The 12,111-nt window shown below is 39.1% G+C and overlaps 1 protein-coding gene across 4 annotated transcripts in view; it reads left to right on the top strand.

Annotated features, from left to right (window-relative positions):
- The window catches only part of Otc (ornithine transcarbamylase), a 127,096-nt gene that overhangs the window by 25,110 nt on the left and 89,875 nt on the right, over positions 1–12,111 (top strand). For 2 of the 4 annotated variants that reach the window (XM_052741187.1, XM_052741363.1), the window contains exon 2: positions 10,555–10,682. The exons of 1 other annotated variant lie outside the window; for it this stretch is intronic. The gene's annotated coding sequence lies outside the window, so the exon portion shown is untranslated. Of the gene's footprint in view, positions 1–7,637; positions 7,754–10,554; positions 10,683–12,111 lie in introns of those variants that run through there. One more of the 4 variants, XM_052741272.1, reaches the window with a different exon arrangement.

The following is a 12,111-nucleotide window of genomic DNA, read 5'->3' as shown; positions in this document are numbered from 1 at the left end:
TCTCTGTGTGTGTGCGTTTCCCCTCTTTTGGTTTGCTGGTCTGGAATTATTTATTCCTTGTGTTGTCATGGGTGTAGTTAACCTCTTTAGGTTGGAAGTTTCCCTCCAACAACTTCTGTAAGCCTGGATTTGTAGACAGATATTACTTCAATTTGGTTTTTCATTGAATGTCTTTTCTATTGTGAATAAAAATTTTGCTGGACATAATAATCTGGGATGGCATCCATGGTCCCTTAGAATCTGTAGAACATCTGCCCAGGCCATTCTGGCTTTTACAATCCCTGCTGAAAAATCAGGTGTTATTCTAATAGGTCTGGCTTTTATATTAGTTGCTCTTTTTCCCTTGCAGTTTTAAAATATTCTTTTGCTGTTGTTTTGTGTGTTTAGTGTTTTGATTATTATGTGCCAAGGGGACTTTCTTTCCTGACCTAGTCTGTTTGGTATTCTGTATGCTTCTTGTACCTTGATAGGCTTCTCCTCCTTTAGGTTAGGGAAATTTTCTTCTGATGTTGAAAATATTTTCTGTGACTTTGATATGAGTTTCTTCCCCTTCCTCTATTCCTATGCTTCTTAGATTTGATCTTTTCATAGTCTCATATTTCCTGGATATTTTATGCGAGGATTTTTTTTTTTTTTTTTTTTTTTTTTTTTTTTTGGTTTTTCGAGACAGGGTTTCTCTGTGTAGCTTTGCGCCTTTCCTGGAACTCACTTGGTAGCCCAGGCTGGCACTTGGGAGGCAGAGCCAGGCGGATCTCTGTGAGGATTTTTTTAAGATTTAACATTTTCTTTGACTGAGGTACTCATTTCTTCTATCATGTCTTCAATGCCTGAGATTCTTTTGTATTATGTTGGTGAGGCTTGCCATCTGAGGTACGTGTTCGAGTTCCTAAATGTTTTATTTCCAGCTTTCCTTCTATTTGGGTTTTCTTTATTGGTTCTATTTCCTGTTTCAAGTCTTAATCTGTTTTATTCATTTCCTCCCTCTGTGTTTTCATAGATTTCTTTAAGGGATTTATTCATTTCCTCTTTAAGGACCTCTATCATATTCTTAAAAACTATTTTAAGGTCTTTGCTTTATGCTTCAGCTATGTTGCAATACTCCTGGCCTACTGTGGTAGGGCAGAGTGGATTCATATCATTCTGGCTGTTATTGATTATGTTTTTATGCTGGAGTCTAGGCATCTGGGATTGCTATATTATAATTCTAGGTGCTGCTATCTGGTCTTATTGTTGGATGGACGTTTTGTTCCTTGGTTTCTGTTGCTCCCTCTGGTTCTTAGGAAGATTTGGTAGCTATGTGTTGCCTTGTAGGAAAGTCTTCTGGGATCCTGAGGGTTCTGGGTAAATATACTGGGAGCTAGAAGGAATGTGGATGAGCTGGGAGAGTGGGAGGGGGCCTGAGGGGTTCCACGGGAGAGAGGAAAGCAGAGTGTTCCACAAGGAACTGCTTATTTTCTTGGGAATAGGAGTAGAGAGTAGTAGAGGCCACAACAGGTAGTCTGCTACAGAACTGTGGTTGGGACTGAGGGATTGGATATGGAGGAGAAGCTTGCCTATCTGCCTATTTGCTAGCTGTCTTGCTTCTCTGGCAGGTTTGGCTGTTGGGTCCCCAGGGAGTACCTGCCAGAGTTGGGGTTGGGATAAAGCAATGAGATGGGAAAAGGAAGTTTGGAAGGAAAGATCTGTGTGATCCACTGAAGATGGATGGGAGCTAGGGGGAAGGGAGGCTGCAACATGTTGTCTCCTACAGAGCTGCGGATGAGACTAGAGAACTGGATTTGGAGGGGAGGAGGGAGAGGTGAAGACCTGCAGTCAGCCTCCCTGCTTCCCTGGCCATAGTGATTTCTGAAATTTTTAGCTTCATTCATATCTGTGAACTGAGGACTTACAGGTCCCAAACTATGGAGTGTTGTTCAAAACTTAGATGGTCTTTAAAAAAAACAGTACCAGATATTGGGTGAAAACTGAAAGATCAGAGAAGCAGAGCAAGCCACAGTTACCTCACCAACTCCAAGAATCCTCCGACTGAACTCCTCTGAGTCTTCACCCGAAAGGATCTCAGCTAAACTGCCTTAGTTCCTGTTTCCTCATGCCTTACATACCTTTCTCTGTCCAGACATCACTTCCTGAGAGTAAAGGCATGTGTGCTTCCCAGTACTAGGATTAAAGGTGTGTGCCAGCACTGCCTGGCTCTGTTTCCAGTGTGGCCTTGAACTCACAGAGATCCAGAAGGATCTCTGCCTCCCAAGTGATAGGATTAAGGGTGCATGCCACCACTGTCTGGCCTCTATGTCTGTTCTAGTGGCCGGCTCTGACCTCTGATCCTCAGACAAGTTTATTAGGGTACACAATGTATCACCACAATGGAGTTTCATTTGTGAAAGAGAGAAGTGCATGATGTCTTCAACAATAGGGACTTCCCCTTCTGTAATGTTTTATGAGTCTTATGAACAACCATGACCAACCACCCAAAAGAGGGCTTCTCGTGTCTAATATTGGGGGTTTCATTAGGTGGTCTTTGGCTCTTTGAAGGAGCTTTGTCAGACCACATGGAAAATTTTCATTTAAAATATATATGTATATTTATATACAGACTTAGCATGTGTGTTTTTAGGTAGATAGTGTGACTCCTTATGACTCTTTCTATTGTTATTTCCCCTCTTCCATACTCTGTATTTATCTCTCTCTGCATCCCTAATTAGAGCCCCCTTTTCCTGTTTCCTCAGTGAGATCACTTGAATCCGGATATTCCCTCACTTTATTGCTCCCCCATCTCCCTAGCTGCCAATGGTCCCTTTTTACTTCCCTGATTTCTGAAATTACTCTAGGATATACACTTATTTCTGAGGATTTAGAGCTAGGAGCCTCAGATGAGAGAGAACATGCAACATTTGTCTGTCTGGATTGATTACCTCACTTGGTATGATCTTTTCTAGATTCATCCATTCACCTGCAAAGTTCATGGTTTCATTTTTCTTTATAAGTGAATAGTATTCCATAGTGTATAGGTATCACATTTGCATTTTCCATTCATTGCTTGAAGGACTTGAAGTTGTTTCCATTTTTGAGCTATTGTGAGTGCACAACAATGCACAGGGCTCAGCAAGAATCTGCAGGATAGGATGTCAAGTTCTTTTGGCATATACCAAAGTGTAGTACAGCTGGGTCATATAGCAGCCTTATTTTTAGATGTGGAGCATTCTCAACACTGATTTCCATAGCAGCTGCACTATTGTTATCTGACCGACAAGGAATGAAGTTTCTCTTTTCCTCTAGCATTTATTTTGTTGATCTTTGCCATTCTGGCTGGGGTGAAAAAAAATGTCAGCGTTGTTTGGATTTACATTTTCCTTATTGCTAGGAACAATGAGCACATGGGAGATATTTCTTAGCCATCTTTTCCTTCTTTTGAGAATGCTATCTGAGTCCCAGGCCCATTTTTTTGAATGTGTTATTTTTTATTCTTTGATATTTTTAAAGTTCTTTGTATATTCTGGACATTAAATCATCTGTCAGATATATAGCGACAGGGGTTCTCTCCCATTCTGTGGGATTACTGTTCACCTGGTTGATTGTTTTTTTTAGCATTGAAAAAAATTTTATAGACACTGACCCAACTTCCTCCTCCCTGAGGACTAGCTTTTATGGTATCAGAAGGAGCCATATAAGCTTCCAAAGGAGGGAAGCAACCAACAGTCCTACCCAGCTGTGATGCTTATGAACCACAATGACCAACATGGCAACATAAACTCAAGGGTACAGTAGTGGCACATATACCAGCTCTCTAATTGGACTTAAGTCCTGCTCAACAAGAAGGAAGTCATGCCTGGTACTGGAAACCTAGCCAACTACCCACGGCTAGTGAAGCCATAAAAATTGGAGAACTTACAGCCACTATTTTACTAAACCAGCATAATCCTTAACTATATTCGAAATATTTGTCCTTATACCCACAGATAAGTATAGTCCTCAACCCTCATCAAGGAAACTTCTCTTGCAACAGATGGAGACCATTACAGATAACCATAACAAATCAAAATCCAGGGTTGTTGAGCCAAGCCAAAATGAATACATCTACAATACAACTCCTGCACCTAAGGTTCAAGGAACATTTCGGAAGAGGGGGTAGAGAGACTGTAAGAGCGAGAGAAACAGGGAGTTTGATGTGAGACTATGTCTCCTAGGATTGTCAGAAGCTATACATGTAAAGTTTTGCCAACATGCCAGCTTCAATATGATTGAAAAGGACAGAGTAGACATGTCAAAGTAGGTGGAGAAAGCTCAGGAAGCCTCACTCCTAGATAAAGAGCTACAGGAAATTAAGGAGTGCTTTAAGCAGAAGAAATCATCTTCCCCAGAGAAGACCACACCAGTTGGTTACCTAATACCAATTGTCATCCCTGAAAATATACACACAAGTAATATTATACAGACTGAGCCAGTTATAGTTAGGAATATATAGATATAAATATAACATTGTGTACATGACAGCAATTAATGAAAAAAGAGGCCATTAATTGCAAGAAAGCAAGGAGAGATATATAGAAGGGTTTGGATGGACGATAGGGAAAGGAGAAATAATGTAATTATATTATAATCTCAAAATAAGTATTTAAAAAAAAAAAAAAGACAGAGAAGACAGTTAGGGTTTGGTGAGCTACCACACCAGAGGGAAAATCTCACACTTTTGTTTCTTTTCTTTTAGATACAGTATTTTTCCTTAATTTGAATATAAATTATGTAGTTTTTTTTAAAAAATGCAGATTCTGATTCCACACATCTAGAGCAGGCTTAAGGAATCTTCAAGTTAAAGAAGTCCTTAGTTGCTGCTTCTGGTTCATAGACCATACTTATCACGGGATGTGGAAAGGCATACAAACTAGTTTATAGAAGCAAAGACTTTTTTTTATAAATTGATTGTTCATATTAACAGAGAAAGGATCTAGTGTGAAGAATATGTGTAGGACATCAAAGGTCAATTGCAAAGAAGCAGGAAGGTAAGACATTTTTAAGTGGGTAAAGAATATTGCTTTCAGAGAGGTAAAAATTCAAATGACCAATAAAATCTTTAAAAAACTGTTGAACTTTACTTGAAATAAAGGAAATGAAAAATAAATAATAACGAGAAAAATGTTAAATTCACAAAGTTGGCATTGAATATAACATAATAATACCCATAACTTCATGTGCTTTTGAGAAGACATGTATATAGTAATCTTTGCTGGAGTGTTATTGGTGAAGTTAGTATAATCACATTGGAAAATAATTCACAGAACTAAGCAAAATTGAAAAGATAATTTGTGTACAAAGAGGCATAAATGAAGAGCCTCGTGGTATTTATCCTAGTTAAAAAAAATGTAGAAATAACCTGCTACATTTTTCTAAGTGTCTTCCAAAGGCCCATGTGATAAGGCTTAGATGCCAGCTTTCAATGCTACCAGGAGGTGGTGGAAACTTTAGGAGGTAAGACCTGGTAACATGAAGCTAGTTTATTTGGAATGTGTCCTTGAAGGGTTCTTGGGTCTTTGTTCTCCTCCTGACTTCCTCTGGAACAGTTTTCTGTGTGGCATGCTCCCACTATGGTGGTAGGAAGTGCCATTCCCTGTCATAGGCGCACGTGCAATAGAATCAACCAGACATAGACCTGAAACTATAAGGGAAACCAACATTCTCGCCGTGTAAGCTTCTCATCTCAGCTGTTTCGTCACTAACACACATAACCTATTTCTGCACCAGTAGAGGAATATGGAGAGACTGTTTATTTCCATAGTATAATAGTTAAAATGAATGAACTAGCTTACGTCCATAATCAGGGAGCGTTCTCAAAAATGCCATGTTAATAGAAACAAATAATAAGATGATGTGCATTATATCGTATATAAAAATTATCTAAGTGGCTAGAGGGTTATTATCTAAGATGACTCAGTGGTTAAGAGCACTTGCTACTTTCCCAGAAGACCAGAGTTGTTTTAGTTAGTGTTACTATTGCTATGACCAAATATATAAAACGAGATAGGGAGTTTGTATAAAATAATTCAAAAGTCGCCAGGTGTGGTAACGCACGTCTTTAATCCCAGCACTCGGGAGGCAGAGGTAGGTGAATCTCTATGAGTTCAAAGACAGCCTGGTCTACAGAGTGAGTTCCAAGACTGCCAGTGCTATGTAGGGAGACCCTGTTTCTGCCTCCCCAGTGCTGGAATTAAATTAAATTAAAGGTGTGTGACACCACCGCCCAGCGAGATGCTAACTTTTAATGTGTGCATGTTTTTAAATAAGGAGTTGTGAAAGGGGGTATAGGAGTATAGAATATGAAACTAAATAGGACACCACAAGGGGACAAGAGGTGTTGAGAAAGAGGGGCAAGGGGGTGTGGAGGTCATGTGAGACAAGAAGGTGGAAAGGGGGCTGCTGGGCGTGGAGACACCCAGAGGAATGTGGGAAAGAAGGGTGTTGGGCAGAGAAACATTTTTTTTAACAAAATGTCATAATGAAACTTTATTCTTTGTAAGCAAATAATATTTGTAACAGTGTGTTCTTCAAAGTATATCATTGTTAGAATAAAATGAAACATGCCCAAATGACTTCAATAAAATAAGAAAACAATTCAGTTTCTCTTTCTTTGCTTTTTTCTATTTTCTTTAATAGTAGGGATTGTGGTACAGGGAATGAAACCCAGGGCATGGCATAGACTGGAAAAGTGCTGTGTCACTAAACTGCTCCTCAGCCCTCATTTTGCTCTCCATTTGGGGCAGGGTCTCACCAGGTCAACTAAGCAGGCCTTGAATTTGTAGTCTCCATACTTCAGCCTCCCAAGTAGCTGAGATTATAGGCTTGCACCAGCTGGCATGACTTAATAAATATGTCCTAGGAACTATTAACTCGCTTTATAGAGGTTAGTGATCTGTAGGTGATTCTATTAGAAAATATTGGGCCATGATTCAGTCCTTCCTAGTTTTATTAGACACGGATGACTGGACTTCTCCCATTATACCATGCACTAATAAAAGGGTAAGATTTTTGCAGTACCTTGAGAATTATCTTCTTACAGGCATAACTTACGCATCCAAATGAGACATTTACCGTCTTTTAGCAGATCACTTAGCCTAGCATTGCTTTGATTACTAAGAATTTTTTTTGACTCTTTGTTTTAAACAGGTGCTAGAACATAAGATATGTTCTGATACATTACAAAAAGCCACAGGTATAGAGAATACTCAGTCTACACATTTTTCTTTTCTTTTTTCTAAAAAGCAGATTTGATTAAAGTTTAGAAAACAAAGTTACTTTGAAGAATACTTTGAAGCTTAAGCTGATGAGCGCTTAGAATACCATCAAGAAGAAACAAATAATGATCACTGTGCTGGTTAGTTTTTTGGTCAATTGACACAAGCTTGGGTCATCCAAGAAGAGGGAATCACGACTGGGAAAATACTTCCATCAGATTGGACTGCAGGAAATATTGTGGGATGCTTTCTTGATTAGTGATTGATGTGGGAGGGCCCAGTCCCCCATGGGTGGTGCCATCCCTAGGCAAATGGTCCTGGGTGTATAAGAAAGCAAGCTGAGTAAAAAGGAGCAAGTCAGTAATCAGAGTTCCTCCATGGTCTCAGTTTCAGTTCCTGCCTCCAAGTTCTTGCCCTGACTTCCCTCAGTGATGGACTGTGATGGGGATATGTAAGCCAAATAAAGCCTTCTCTCCCCACGTTGCTTTTAATTAGGTGATTATCACAGCAATAGAAGGCAAACTACGATGGTAAGCATAACTAAATGTTTTATTGTTTGCTTTCTTCAACCAGTCTTCAAACACATGATTTGTTCTTTTCTGCTTTAGTAGCCCAGGCAAGTTGTTTCTGCTCTCCCTCTCATTCTTCATCTGTTTCATCTGGATTCTAACTTCCAACTTGCAGGATTGCGTGTTTTAAGACAAGAGGCTGTGAATAAATTCTACAGGGCCTGCTTTCAGCAAGCTCTTTACATATTCCTTACCTTTTTTTTGCCTGGTTTCCCTTCCCATTTCTTGTGTCTCGTAGCCTGTGCTTTTGAAATCGCATGGCTTGCACACACTCCCATTCTCAAATGGAGGCAGCCCTGCAGTTAAACTTGGTGCATCTAGATGGAGCCAGATTAATAGCTTTCTCGTGACAGCACAGCTTTTCTCTTTGACAGCAAAGAAAACTGGAGAGGAGGCATCTGGAAAAAAAACCTACATGTATTTTATGTTTTGAACAACACTATAGGAATTGGGAGGGAGAAACTAATGGCTGTCAGACCCTTCAAAATGAATATCCCAACTGTTAACCAATTGTGTGTCTATGAACACAAACTCTTCTATCAGCTATTAGTCATTGCCCTTTGTGACTGGAAATCAGGCTTTTAAACTTTCTAAGTGTGTTTTGAACTATTTCCATCTGTGCCTTTGTGTGAGTAATTTTTGTTAGCATATATTCAGTGAAATGATAGGTTTCATAAATGATGCTTTCATCCAAGTACATGATATACTTTACCATATGCATACCCCATTATTTTTCCTGTCCCCTTCCTCACTTATTGGTCATTAGTGGCTTTTGTACAACAGGGTCCCTCAAATACATTCAGTTTGATTTATAAACATTGACTAAAAATTTCACCTTTCATGTCAATTCCGAGGTATTGTTCCTTCTTGGCCCTCTTTCTAGGATGCTAAGTCTGTTGTGTTTCCTTATCACAACATTAACCAGAAAGGGTGCACTTGCATATCTGTCCGCCGAGTTTCCAACTAACAGATAGCAGTCTATTATTAAGATAATCGGAGAGGAATTTACTTAGACATAATGAATTCTGAAGGTGGTTAGAACAAACAGAAAGAATGGTACAACTACTCATCAGTGGGGCTGTTACTCTCATGTGGCCCAAAGTAAAGAAGGAATAGAGCATTTGGTAGAACCCGAAAGGAGAGAACCAGACTGGTGCCCCCTTGAGAAAAACTGCATTTCTATTGAGAATAAGCCAAACCAAGGTGTCAACATTAGAGTGAAAGAATGAGTTAGAATATGTAACTTCACTTCATTCCATCCCTCCATTCTCCCTGTACGACTCCAGTGGCCAAATCCAGGCAGAAGCTGGAAGACATGATAATTCCTTGATATAGCTCATGTGCATGGGCTTCATAGGCAGTATACCTACCACTTGAAGCTATCAGCTGATACACAGACTAAATGAGAAGGTGGGGCTCAGAAAAAGAAAAGACAGGGATCTAGAATGGCAACCTAGCAGGACCAAACTGGATAGGATATCAGTGCCAGGCACAGAACTGCTTTCAGCATATTGATAATTTCATTGTCCCTTTATAATTTGGTCACATTCTCAAGAGCAGAGCCCTGAGTGAAAACATCCATTTGGGTGAGGAATAGACAATATCAACCACCTTAAACCTCCCTGGTTGGAAACCATGTGCTTCCTTCTTTCAACATTCATATTTAAAAACTTATATAATTGGAGATTTCTAGATATTAAAAAAAGAGTTCAGGACTGGGGCTACAACTCAGTGGTAAAGTGCTTCTTAAGTATGTACAAAGTACCAGGTTCAATCCTCAGTGCAAGTAAATAAATGAAGTTCAGAAAGAATATTCTGTCTCTTCTTTAAAAAAGAGGTCTTCGCTACTAAATAGCCTCTTACATCCTTATTAATCTACAACAGTAAGACAATAGAGAATACAGAGTGCCTGGTTTTGTATTTGCAGTTTCAAGTTGTCTCTCTCATTTCCTTCCTTCCTCCATTTCCTGTTCTCAAGAATGCCCCTTCCACCTTTATCATTCTAGGTCTTTATACAATAAGGCAGGGCTAAGTTACACATCTAGTTAGGAATTCAAATCTTGGGCAACTGACATACATACACGAGGTCACTCAACCCTTGGGACTACTGATTTCTCAACTTCAATGAACACACGTGACTTTCAATATAATCTTGGGTTTCTTTTAGCCACCATTTCCATAGACATTTATAAAATGTTTATAGCCTTAAAACACAATTTAACATTTTTAAGGGTCAGAGTGGTTTATTTTGGAAATATATAGGAGTAGTAAGATAGACAGGCAGACTTGCGATTCCTCTGCATGCTGTGTCTTCTAGTGTACATTCACAGGACCATTAATGGTCTTACCTTAGGAAAAGTTTGTTCACATTTTTCTCAAAGCCTTCTTCTTGCTCCCAGCCCTTAATTTTATTCCTTCCATGTTCTCCCTTCTCTGGAACTATTAACCGTTACTCATGAAGGTGTATGGGTTAGTGCCTCAGATCTTCTCTCCCTAGAAGAAAAATGCTTTGTGGGAAGTGTTGTTCACTGGATGGATCCTCTGCCTTATGCACACCTTGGTTTTAGGATAGCTGCCCAATCCACAAGGAATCTTGAGGTGTTCAATCCACACCCAATCTAAAGTCATGTTTCTCAACCTTGGTTAACCATCCTCATACTCTTTCCCTATGTACACTTCCTAGGGTTTTACAAAGTAAACTAGAAATCTAGAAATGTGTTTGCTTTCTCTGGCTTTTGACTTGGTTAACGTCACCTCCTCAGGGTCATGTTAAATTCGACAACCAATATGGAAGTGAAGTGGATGAAGAGAATTGCTTTCACATGGTGGGGTAACTCCCTCAGGTGAACTAATATCTTCAATCAAGGCAACAACTGTTTCATCAGACAAGGTAGGAGAGATTTCTTAATCTGGCAAGGGAGATTCAGTGAGAATTAAGGATTCAGCCTTCATAGGGCCTTCTAAATCCTCCCATATAGTTAGTTCTGTGTCAGTTTCTCAGCTTTCAAACTAACCCAAATAATACCACAATGTACACCTCTGAAACCTGTCAGGGTTGGAAATAGCACTGATATTATAATTCATCAGCACACTGGATCAAAGTCTGAATTTATATTTGACCATCTCAGTTCTACTAAGGCAAATGACTTTTTTTATACTATTAAGCTATTTATTATAAAGAGCATCTCATTATCTGTCATTGGATTAATTCCTCTGGCCCTTCATCCTTTCTTTCTGAGTTAGATACATGGTGGGCATTGCAGGTGACTGTACGCAATTGATAAGCTAATTTGTTATTGTACTTCTAATGTTACTGCCTGTCAACCAATTCTGATTTTTATCAAGTTGTTCTGCAGCTTAGTTTATGATAGCAATTTCTGAATCAGAGTTCTTGCAAGAAAAGGATTTAGTAAGAAAACATGAGATAACTCAGAATTCTGGAGACATTCTGGAGAGAAGTGCCTGGATGAAGGTAGTAAACTGGGGAAGGAAGGCAAGAGCAACAGAAGACTGGGTCTGAATACACTTGATGCCTTTGCATAGTATACAGGTATTGGTTTTGGTTGCCAAGGCAAGGCCAGGCTAAGAACTCGACATAATCAGCACTGTTTGTTGTTAAGGATACTATAAATCTCATCTCTCCAGCACTTTTTCTTCAAAGTCCTAGGTGGGAGCGTCTTCTGGGTCCTCTGCACATAACCTGGCTTTATAGGTTATAGAGGGAAGCACTAGGATTTCATAGTAAGGCACACAATGGGAACTGGATGTGAGGTTCTGATGCTGTGTGTTTAAAACTCCTTTTATTTCTCAATCCATGGTGGAAGAGATTTTTATTAGGAACACCAAAGTTATTTTCTATTTCTTATTTCTCCCTACCTTTTAGACCCTGGAGAATGTCACTGTACTTTTCTAGTGTTCCTGGAGAAAAGACTTGGATTAAGGACATTCAGGATATTGAATTAAGATATTCTGTCTAAAACACGATCTCCAACATCTCCTGACTGTAGTTTGGAAGGTACTATGCTAACATTAAGAATTTAAGAAATACACCATGTAAGATTTTCCCTTTTATTCAATATGTTGTTTCAAATAATTGTGTCAAGCCAGTTCCTCTTTGAATATGAGACTTTTATATATGCCAGATTCTATGTATTTATTGAATTTCTCTATAATATTAACTCCAGAAGCATTTTTCCTTACTTGCTTCTTGACATTTCTTATTGATTTTAGTAGTTTCCTTAATAACGTACCTCTTCTCTACTAATTTAAAACGCATATAAAAATCAAGGTGAATCTAGAGGAGGGCAATGATAAAGGAA

This window comes from Peromyscus californicus, unplaced genomic scaffold (genome assembly GCF_007827085.1).
Source record: "Peromyscus californicus insignis strain IS unplaced genomic scaffold, ASM782708v3 Scaffold_10__1_contigs__length_136768540, whole genome shotgun sequence".
NCBI classification, from domain to species: domain Eukaryota; kingdom Metazoa; phylum Chordata; class Mammalia; order Rodentia; family Cricetidae; genus Peromyscus; species Peromyscus californicus.
Note: the sequence above shows the minus strand (reverse complement) of the source record. Positions and strands in the feature narration are given on the sequence as shown.